The sequence below is a fragment of the Erythrolamprus reginae genome, chromosome 2 (assembly GCF_031021105.1).
Source record: "Erythrolamprus reginae isolate rEryReg1 chromosome 2, rEryReg1.hap1, whole genome shotgun sequence".
Classification (NCBI taxonomy): domain Eukaryota; kingdom Metazoa; phylum Chordata; class Lepidosauria; order Squamata; family Dipsadidae; genus Erythrolamprus; species Erythrolamprus reginae.
The window spans coordinates 353,561,508-353,568,019 of NC_091951.1; the positions used below are offsets into that span (position 1 = coordinate 353,561,508).

A 6,512-nucleotide genomic window follows, 5' to 3' on the forward strand; every position below is an offset into this window, starting at 1 on the left:
TTGTGTGGCAGAAGACGGTCCCGAAGGTATTCTGATCCGATGCCATGTAGGGCTTTATAGGTCATTACCAACACTTTGAATTGTGACCGGAAACTGATTGGCAGCCAGTGCAAGCTGCGGAGTGTTGACGAGAAATGGGCAAATCTAGGAAGACCTGTGATAGCTCTCGCGGCCACATTCTGCACGATCTGAAGTTTCCGAACCCTTTTCAAAGGTAGCCCCATGTAGAGAGCATTGCAGATGTCAAACCTCAAGGTGATGAGGGCATGAGTGACTGTGAGCAATGACTCCTGGTCCAAATAGGGTTGCAACTGGTGCACCAGGCGAACCTGGGCCAAGGTCCCCCTCCCCATAGCTGAAAGATGGGGCTGTAATGTGAGCTGTGGATCGAGGAGGAAGCCCAAGTTCTTGCAGATATGACATAGGTGATAAAAGAGAGTAGGCTTTGCTCTCCATTTATATTCTAGCGTCTTGCCCTGTCTGTGTTGGTGGTAATACTGTTTTCTTCTTGGTGGTTTGTTGATGAGGCTGTTTGTCTGAGTTGGTAGTTCCTTGATTGGGGTGTTGTTTACCGTTGGATGGATGGCGTAGCATCAGTCCTGGTGTCAATCTCTTCTTATCTGAGTGTTGATTGCTGGTGAGCTGGTGTTTCTGTGTTTTCCTTCGTTCTTGATTGTCTCTTTTGAATAGCATGTTGATGCTGTTTATCTCCATGTGCCTGTTGATTGCTGATTTGCCAGGAATCCTCCAGCATTTTAGGAGTGTTCAGTGTGCAATGCTCACTGAACATGGGAGGAGGAGGAGTAGGGGGGATATGGAGAAGAAAGAGGAAGAGAAGAAGATGGAAGAGAAGAAGAAGATGGAGGTGAAAGAGGATGAAGGGAAGATGGAAAAGGAAGGAGAAGAAGATGGAGGGGGAACTGGAGAACGATGAGAAAGAGAAGATGGAGGAAGAGAAGAAAAAGATGGAGAAGGAAGCAGTGTTCCCTCTATTTTTTGGGGGGGGGGGCAGAAAAGTATAGTGTCTGAGCGGCAGTCCCTTCGGGACTGGGCGGCACAGAAATAATACATAAATAAATAAACAAACAAACAAATAAAAAACCCACCCTGTTTTGCCTCAGAGAATTTCAAAATAAAATACTGTACTGTGTCTATAACAGTGAGCTCATAATAGGGCAACTCTATCAATATCAAAATGCCACTTAAATAGTTGAGCTAATTTCAAACTAGATTTTGATTTTCTTTCTCTTTTCCTACCTCTCTTTTTTCTACCTGTTTCTCTCTCTTCCTCTCTCTCTCCTTCCCTCTCACTCTTTCCCTCTCGGCTTCTGGGCAGGTTTGGAAAACTCTGAGTTGATGATGATTTTTAAGTGAGCCATTGCTCACTGCTCAGCTTAGAGGGAACTATGGAAGGAAGAGGAGGAAAAAGAGAAGATGAAAGAGAAGGAGAAGGAAAAGATGGCGGAGGAAGAGGAGGAAGGGAATATGGAGAAGAAAGGAGAAGAAGATGGAGGAGGAACAGGAGAACGATGAGAAAGAGAAGCGATAGCAATAGCATTTAGACTTTATACACCGCTTCACATTCCTTTTCCAGCGCTCTCTAAGTGGTTTACAGAGAGTCAGCCTCTTGCCCCCAACAATCTGGGTCTTCATTTGAACCACCTGGGAAGGAGGGAAGGCTGAGTCAACCTGGAGCCGGTGGTGAGATTTGAACCACTGAACTACAGCTAGCAGCTGAAGGAGCCTGCAGGGCTGCACTCTAACCACTGTGCCACCCTCCCTCCTTCCCTCTATCCCTCCCTCCCTCCCTTCCCTGTCATGATCTCTTTCTTTCTCTCTCTCTCTCTCTCTCTCATCTTTCTTTCCTTCCTTCCTTCCTTCCTTCCTTCCTTCCTTCCTTCTTTCTTTCTTTCTTTCCTTTCTTTCTAGCGATAGCATTTAGACTTATATGCCACTTCACAATACTTTTCCAGCCCTCTCTAAGCAGTTGACAGACTCAGCCTCTTGCCCCCAACCATCTGGGTCCTCATTTGATCCACCTCGGAAGATGGAAGGCTGAGTCAACCTTGACCCAGTGGTGAGATTTGAACCGCTGAACTACACTAGCAGTGAGCCTGCAATGCTGCACTCTAACCACTGCGCCACCCTGACTCTAAAACCTGTGAGACTCTCAGAAGCCTTGCAGGTTCTGCCTTTCATGGGTGTTTGCCAAACCCTGGTCCAAAAAGGAGGCCTCTCCATAGTTTTTCCTCAACAGATCAGCTTCAGAAGGGAGCTCACAAGACGGATGGAGTGAATTGTCAGAAATAAGTTTATTTATTGGAATAATATTATAATGCAAGAAAATCACCTGTAACTATAGAAACATAGAAACATAGAAGATGGACAGCAGAAATAGACCTCCTGGTCCATCTAGTCTGCCCTTATACTATTTTCTGTATTTTATCTTAGGATGGATCTATGTTTATCCCAGGCAGGTTTCAATTCAGCTATTGTGGATTTACCAACCACGTCTGCTGGAAGTTTGTTTCTATAGGAAAGACTGATGTAAGCCACAATCGATATGTAATCATGGGTTTGCTAACTGTGCTGCAACCTGATTGGCTGTAACCTATATAAAAGAAATAGCACCCTTGCATGGGTGTGGTTTGTGCTTAGTGGTTTGCTGATTTGTGGTTTGTGCTTAGTGGTTAGTGCTTTGAGGGTGGTTGCAGTGGTGGATGCAATAGGAGTTGTATGATAGTATTGTGGGTGGTTTGTTATAGTGGTTAAATGTAAAGGAGATAGATTATTTAGATAAACATTTTGCTAAGAAGAAAAGTAGAATAGAATAGAATAGAATTTTTATTGGCCAAGTGTGATTGGACACACAAGGAATTTGTCTTGGTGCAGATGCTCTCAGCGTACATAAAATAAAATATACATTTGTCAAGAATCATGTGGTACAACACTTAATGATTGTCATAGGGGTCAAATAAGCAATGAAGAAGCAATATTAATAAAAATCTTAGGATATAAGCAACAAGTTACAGTCATGCAGTCGTAAGTGGGAGGAAAAGGGTGATAGGAATGATGAGAAAAAAAACTAGTAGTAATAGAAGTGCAGATTTAGTAGAAAGTCTGACAATGTCGAGGGAATTATTTGTTTAGTAGAGTGATGGCTTTCCGGAAAAAACTGTTCTTGTGTATAGTTGTCTCGGTGTGCAGTGCTCTGTAGCGACGTTTTGAGGGTCAGAGTTGAAACAGTTTATGTCCAGGATGTGAGGGGTCAGTAAATATTTTCCCCACCCTCTTTTTGATGCAGTATACATTCATGCAGTATACAGGTTGGAAGGCAGGTTGGCAGCAATTGTTTCTTCTGCAGTTCTGATTCTCCTCTGAAGTCTGTGTCGGTAAACTTTATTTTTACAAGAGAGCCTGCTGCAGTGTTTTTCACTGAAGACTTCAAATAGGTAGAGTTGTGAAGTGTGGCTAGTTGGTGGGGTTGCCTTCCTCATGCGCAAAATCTCCCCCTCCCCAACATGAATTCCCTTCTTCCACCTGCAGCTTTGCTCCTACGCAACCTTGGAGGCTTCGCCTGGTGACCTTCGCTGCCTTCCGATGGGCTCAGGGGAGAACGAAGCCACATAGAAAGTGACCTCTGGTTGAATTAGAGACAGAGAATAATTTCCTCATGGTGGGAGAGATAAAATAGGAGTCAGGGGGCCAGAGGGAAGGACGGCACCCCTCGCTCCCCATCCCAAGGAAAGTTGCTTCGCTCTGACAGCCCCTCCCAGGGGGGAAGATTTATGGCTCCGAAATTTTCAGTCTCTATAGATTTGTAGCTTTAATGGCAGCGGCACCAGCAGCCAAGGTTAAAGCACGGGGCCCTTCTCTCTGCCCTCGCCAGGAAAGGGGCTGCTGGGTTTTTAAACACGAGTTTTGCTTCCCCGGGAAATGGAGAAAGAGAGAGGGCTGTTGCACACACTGTCTGGTGCATTCACACCATGCGAGCAATCCATGGGGATTTTATTATTATTATTATTATTATTATTATTATTATTATTATTATTATTTATTTTATTTAGTTTAGTTTAGTTTAGTTTAATCAGATTTGTATGCCGCCCCTCTCCGCAGACTCAGGGCGGCTCACAGCAACAGCAATACAAGACAAATCCAATATTAAATTAATTTTAAGAACACCACAAGTTAAAAACCAATCATACACACTAGCACATTTATTTATTATTTGGATTTGAATGCCGCCCCTCTCCGAAAACTCGGGGCGGCTCACAACAAGTGAAAAGACAATCCAATACATAATCCAATTTAATTAAAATATTATAAATTTAAAAAAAAACCCTATACTAACATACACACACACAAGCATACCATATATAAATTCAACGTGCCCAGGGGAACATGTTTAGTTTCCCCATGCCTGACGGCAAAGGTGGGTTTTGAGGAGTTTACGGAAGGCAGGAAGAGTAGGGGCAGTTCTGATCTCCGGGGGGAGTTGGTGCCAGAGAGTCGGTGCCGCCACAGAGAAGGCTCTCCCCCTGGGGCCCGCCAACCGACATTGTTTAGTTGACGGGACCTGGAGGAGGCCCACTCTGTGGGACCTAATCGGTCGCTGGGATTCGTGCGACAGAAGGCGGTCTCGGAGAAGGTGCATTATTATTATTATTATTATTATTATTATTATTATTATTATTATTATTATTATTATCTCCGTAGACTCCGGGCGGCTCACAACAGTGATAAAAACAATACATAATGACAAATCTAATAATTAGAATCTAAAATAACAATAGTACCTTTAAAAAGTCTAAAAAGCAAGGAACCCCAATATAAGAAACATACATACAGTCATATCATGCACAAAAACTACATAGGCAGAGGGAGATGTCTCAGTTCCCCCACGCTTGACGACAGAGGTGGGGTTTAAGGAGTTTACGAAAGGCAAGGAGGGTGGGGGCAGTTCTAATCTCTGGAGGGAGCTGATTCCAGAGGGTCAGAGTCGCCACAGAGAAGGCTCTTCGCCTGGGTCCCGCCAGATGACATTGTTTAGTCGATGGGACTTCAAAAGTAGCCCCATGATGCCTTAGTGAGGACCCTGTGTGAACCCAGCCTTGGGGCCTAAATTGTGGCTTTCTCCTTACTAGCCCCAGATTTTACCAACAAGGAGGAGGAAGAGGAGGAGGGGAAAGGGAGGAAAGAGGAGAAGAAAAAGGAAGAGGAGGAGGAGAAAGGGAGGAAAGAGGAGAAAATAGAGGAGGAAATAGTGAAGGAAGATAAGATAGAGAAAGAAGAAGAGGAGGAGGAGATAGAAGAGCAGAGATAAGAAGAGGAAGAGGAGAAAGAAAGGAGAGAAGGAGAGGGAAATAGAGGAGGAGGAGGAGATAGTGAATATAAGATAGAGAAAGAAGAAGAGGAGGATGAGGAAGAGAACATAAAAGAGAGAAAGAGAAAAGAGAAAGTTTCAAGTTTCAAGTTTTATTGGATTTATATGCCGCCCCTCTCCGAAAACTCCGAAAAGAGAAGAGATGAATGGAAGAAGAGAAGGTAGAAAAGAAACAGGAAAAGAAAAAAAGAAAGAAACAGAAAGGGAAAGAGAAAGAGAGAAATAGGCAGAAACAGACAAAAGGAAAGAAAGGAAGGAAGGAAGAGAGAGAGAGAGAGAGAGAATAAAGTTTCCCACAGCCTCCTGCTGCTGTGATAGTTCCCAAATCCAGGATTCCCACAGCCGGCTGAGGAAGTCTGGGGTGGAAGCCCCCAGCCTGCCTGGGAACCCCCACGATGGGTGGCTGCATTAAAACAGCCCCCTCCCATCTCTGGAACCACATTTAAAGCAGAGCGAAGAAAAGCAGGCCACCAATTAAGCGACAAAACCCAATTAGCAAGTCGAGCGCACGATTCCAGACCGCAACAGCGGATGCTCCCACAGCCCGCCTGGTCCTTCATGCACTCCAGGACCTCCATGGGGAGTTCAGCAAGCAACGAAGGAGGGGAAAACATCCTTCAGTCTGGGCTGGGGGGTGGGTGTCTTGTGGTCAGGCTGGGTGTGTGTAAGTCACTCCCCTTGGGCACACTTTTCCCCAATGCTCTGCACCACCACCACCCCGACAGCAACGGCTGAAACATTGCAGACATCAACAGGAAGAATACGTTGGGGAAAAAGTTACCACCACACGCTGAAATGCAAAATTGTGTGTGTGGGGGACTGTGTGTGTGTGCATGCACAACCCTCCTCTAATGCTCCTGTCCATATATCGGAAATCACACACAAAGGAAGCAGTTTGGGTGACGTTTGAAATCTCTCTCCCGCCTGGCTGCCTCTATTTCCAAGACGGTCTGCTATACATTTAGATCAAAGGTAGGATGCGAATGGATGTGAAGAGGAGTCCCCCCTTTCCACCCCTTCTTCCCCCCCCCACCACATTCTCCCCATCTGGGGCTCATCTCCGGGAGGTGATGGAGACACATGTTAACAATTTCTCCAGGTTTTGGAGCATTCCCCCTTCCAGTTGCTG

The 6,512-nt window shown here is 45.2% G+C and overlaps 1 pseudogene; it reads right to left on the reverse strand.

The window, feature by feature from the left end:
- The window catches only part of LOC139159627 (NADH-ubiquinone oxidoreductase chain 4-like), an 86,587-nt pseudogene extending 80,626 nt beyond the window's left edge, over nt 1-5,961 (reverse strand).
- Between the last annotated feature and the right edge of the window lie 551 nt (nt 5,962-6,512).